Source organism: Belonocnema kinseyi, chromosome 6, assembly GCF_010883055.1.
Source record: "Belonocnema kinseyi isolate 2016_QV_RU_SX_M_011 chromosome 6, B_treatae_v1, whole genome shotgun sequence".
NCBI classification, from domain to species: domain Eukaryota; kingdom Metazoa; phylum Arthropoda; class Insecta; order Hymenoptera; family Cynipidae; genus Belonocnema; species Belonocnema kinseyi.
The window spans coordinates 6,069,193-6,074,329 of NC_046662.1; the positions used below are offsets into that span (position 1 = coordinate 6,069,193).

Below are 5,137 nucleotides of genomic sequence, written 5' to 3' on the forward strand. Positions count from 1 at the left end.
AACGTGTGGGCAATATCGTGCATTCAGTTTTGGGCATGAAGAAGCTCTGCGCACGATGGGTGCCGCGTTTGTTCACAGTGGACCAAAAACGAATTCGTGTGATAACTTCCCAGCAGAATTTGGCATTATTTTCGCGTAAGCCGACCGAGTTTTTGAGCCGATTCATAACCATGGATGAAAGCTGGATCCACTACTACACTCCCGAGTCAACGTAACAGGCAAAACAGTGGGTTCCACCGGGCCAAAGTGCTCCGAAGCGTCCAAAAACGCAACAATGGGTCGGAAAGGTTATGGCCTCCGTATTTTGGGATGCACATGGCATAATATTTGTGGACTATCTTGAAAAAAGGTAAAACCATAACCGGAGACCATCATATTATTGGACCGATGGAAAATCGAAATCGCCGAAAAACGACCGCATTTGAAGAAGAAAAAACCACTTTATCATCACGACAATGCGGCTGTTCATTCATGCTTAGTTGCACAAGCAAAATTGCATGAAATCGGCTTCGAATTGGTTGCTCAGCCACCGTATTCACCAGACCTGGCCCCCAGCGACTATTACTTGTTCCCTAACCTGAAGAGATGGCTCACCGTAAGCGTTTTTACTCAAATGAGCTCATAGCTGAAACTGAGGCGTATTTTGGAGACCTTCCGATCGAGTACTTTTCGGATGGTATCAAAAAGTTAGAAAATCGTTGGACTCGCTGTATCGACCTAAAAGGAGAGTATGTTGAAAAATAAAACCGACTTTGGCCAAAAAAACGTCTCCGTGTATCATTTTTCAGGGACTTATCAGACTGCCTAGTATAAAAACTCGTAACCTCCATTAGTAGCGCATAGGCGCTGAATCTTACAATGGTCAAGTTAATCACGTATTTTATGGCGACTGGCGACATCTGTCTTCAACGTATAAAATTAATCGAAATAAAAAACTAGATTTCTACTTTTATCGATCGCTGATAATGATTTCCATTTTGTGTTTTTATTTTCTCTTTCAATAAGAGCTATTATTTTAATGAATTATTATCATGTATAATATTTAACTTTGTTTCTCATAATTCTTCAATCGTTGCATTAAATTACTGAACATACTTTTCACCAGAATGTGGTTTATTCAATGTTACAGGAATAATAATTGAAAGTTTATGTTAAAATCTAATTTTTTTAAATAATATAAAACAATACTAAATTAATATGTTGTGAAATCATTAAGTTTATTAATATTATGACATAAATTACAATAAAAAATGTTATTTGAATATAAAGTTATCATAAATTAAATTAGAATTAAATAAATTTATTATTTTCATGTTCTAATTTTATTAATTATTTAATGGTAAAAATAACTATATTAATTTTAAATTTTACATACGCGAGTCATTAAAAATTTTTTTTTTAAGTTTTAGTCATAATAATATTTTATTTAGTTTTATATTTGCAAATTATAAAGCTTAATAATATCACTTTATACATGCTATTAATTTTTTATAATAATATATTTATATTTTATACTTTAAAATTATGTACAAAATAAAAATTAAATATAATTTGAATACATTTTTAATTGGTTTATTCAATGTTACAGGAATAATTATTTAAAGTTTATCATAAAATTTAATTGTTTGAAATAATATAAACGATTATTAAATTAATAGATATATTGTGAAATCATTAAGTTTAATAATATTATTATATAAATTATAATTATAATTTTGATCAAAACATAAAATTATTATACTAAATTACAATTAAATAAATGTATTATATTCATGTTTTAATTATGTTAATGATTTAATGTTTAAAACTTTTTATTTATAGATTAAAATTAAATAATACCGCATTTTATTTTAACGTTATCTAATCAAAATTTATTGACAATTAAATATTGGAGCTATATTAATTCTAAATTTTACATAATTGAGTCATTAATAAAAAATTTGTTTGCATGTTTTAATTATGATAATAATATTTTCATCATTGATATATTTTCAAATTATATAGCTTAATAATATTATTTTATGCAAGCCTATAATTTTTACAATAATATTATGTTCATATTTCATATTTTTAAGTTATTTACAAATTTAAAAACAAATATAATTTCAATAAACTTTAAATTGGTTTATTCAATGTTACAGTAATAATTTCTTAAAATTTAATTTTTGTAAATAATGTACAAGATTATTAAATTAATATATTGTGAAATTATGAAGTTTAATAATAAAAAATAAGATATCAAAGTACATAAAGATTGGATTTAAATTGTTTAATATTTGGTAATATAAATATGTTGTTTCCTCTCAGATTATGTAATTAAATATTAGCTACTTCTTTCGTAATAAAAGTTTCTTTTTTTCTTTTAGATATTTTTATTACAATTATATAATTTTTTATGGTGCTTCCCATATTGTGAAATGAGTATTTAAATTCAATTTTCTAAATTATATGTACACATATTTTAATTTTTCTAACTCAGTTAGAAAGTATATTAATAAATTAAATGTAGAGAATTGCAGTTTCAAATTTGAATGAGAACGTAATGTAAACATTATTTGAATGTTTTCATGAAAATATTTATGTAATGCTTTTTATGGTGTGAAATGATTAATTATCAACTGATTATTAATAGTTAATTTATTTATATTTAATTTATATTTGGAATTATATTATTTCAATTTTTTAATTTGAAAAATGAGTTTTAGGAGAAAATTCAAAAAGATTTTGAAACATCAAATGTTTCCTACAATTTCAAAAAATGGTAGAAGATTTTAAAGCGAAATGTTTCAATTTGGTAACATTAAAAAATAAAAAAAAAATACAAATCCATTAAATTCTATAAACATAGCGAAGATTAAAGGAGAATAAAGAAGATTTTCAAACTGCAGAAGATTTAAAAAAATGCAGATTTATATGAAAGTTTTTAAACAAAAAGAAAGCCAGACGTTAAAAACGCAAACACATGCCCTTAATTAAAATAACTTTGAAAGGTCACAAGTAAAGAAATAAATGTTATTCAAGTTTCTAGGAAAAAAAAAGTTTTACATTTAAAATAACTTTTCAAAATTTCAAGAAAAATTCCAGTCAGATAAAAATATTTCAAAGAAATTTAAGAGGCATTGTATATTTTTTTTACAGGGGCTCGAACTTTTCCTATTATTTTGTAAAATCCCGTAAAATATTTTTCTTAATCTAGATTTTTTATTAAGGAATCTGAAATATTCAAAAATCTTTTATAATTTTCTTCAAATTGGTATGAAATTTCGGAAGATTTTGAGCTTAATTTTTTACATTATAGATGATTTTTCAAAATTTTTTAAACATTGGATTCATTTAAAAATATTTTTAGGAATTTAAGAGGATTTGCATAGATTTAAAATATTTTAAACCTTGGAAGCATTTCCGAAAATGTATGGAATATTTATCATTTCTTCTGAAATTATAAAAGCCCCAAATATCTTTTGAAAGGCTCACATTTTTCTAATAATTTTTAAAATCCTGTAAAATAAAAATATATTTTTTAAATCTTCTACATTCTTTTTTTGACATATCTGAAATATTGAAAAGTCTTTCTAATTGTTTCATAAAAATTATAAAATTTATATAATTCTAAAAAAACTGCTCATAATTCTTTTCTTGTAAATAATTTGAAAATGTGTGTAACTAAAAAAATATCAAAAAAGCATTCTTGTGCTACGTCAAAATATTGTTTAATGTATTTCTATACCGCGCTGCATCCTGAAAATCTATTTTTATTTACAAAACGTCTATTCAGTTATTTAAACTAATACAAAATAAATGTTACGTAACTGCAGTTAGGGCGTGGAAAGGTAAAAGCGTTTAAAATAACGTCACGTAATATGTGAACAAGAATATAAGTCTTCAGAGAATTTTAACAAATAAATTGTTATTAGAAAATTGAGTAAATGATAAAAATTGAGTAGAAAAGTGAGCGCGCGCGTGCGCGCGCACATAACAGTCTAGTACTTAAAAAATTCAGCTGACGCAAGAAAACATAACCTTATCCTATGTACTTTATCTTATTTATTTAAGTCAAATCTTGCTCGAATTATGGGACACTCTTTAATTATTTATAAAAGAATTATAAGATCTATATAATGCTGTATATAGCTCTCATCTGGAGAAACTCATGAAATCTAACTACAGCTTACAAAGGCTTCAAAGCAAATGCTTAAAAATGACAGATGGCACTAGGACAATGAAGGAGCTACATGGAAAATTCTCCATTAAGGGCCGATTTCACCAACTCTGATTAAATCGTTAATCATTGATTAACCTTATTTAATCAATACTTTGCGTTCCACCATTCTTTTAATTATGATTAGGGGGAGATAATCACGGGTTGATTTAACCGCTCAATGATGGCTTGTTATGGAGTTTCATCAGTGATTAAAGTAACATAACCCCGAAATTGAAGTGCAAGTGCAGTGAGTGCAGTATACAGGAAGGAAGTATGGCTCTGTTTTACAATAATATTTTATCCTCATCTGATGATGATGAAATGCTTAAGCACGTTCAGAGAAGGCCACGAATATTCAGACACAATTGCCACTTCACTTCTATTACACTTGCTACTGAAACCACTCGTAACCTCAAACTTTGGGAATCTTATCATATGTTAATATGGCGCCGAGTGTTCATGAAGAATTTCGTTCTAACCAATCAGAGTTTCCGTTACAACAGAAACACCTTGAAACTAGACCTTATTACGAACAAAGTATATGATTAGCTAACCAGAGGTTGAAAATTCTTGGTAGAATACATCGCTGGTTAATGCTGATTTAATCATTGATTACTAAATAATCATGATTAGTTGATCATGGATTTAATCAGAGTTGGTGAAATTGGCCCTAAATATATTAGAGATTTTGTTTATTTTTTAACAAAAAATTTCTATGAAAACTAACTGAATGATATTGTATTAATTAGGGACATCCCTCAAACAAATAACGATATGGCAAACTTCAGAATCAAACAAACTTCTACATTATATGCACGGTAAAAAAATTGAGCCGTGACAGGGATATTATTCCTTATTATAGCCAAACATTTAGCTGAAAACGAACGAAGGAATTTAGAAAGATCCCTGGATCAGCGAAAATGAATATCCTTGACC

At 26.9% G+C, this 5,137-nt stretch overlaps 1 protein-coding gene across 2 annotated transcripts in view; it reads left to right on the plus strand.

The window, feature by feature from the left end:
- Positions 1-5,137, plus strand: part of LOC117174334 (calcitonin gene-related peptide type 1 receptor-like) — a 748,751-nt gene that overhangs the window by 720,803 nt on the left and 22,811 nt on the right. The window lies entirely within an intron of this gene.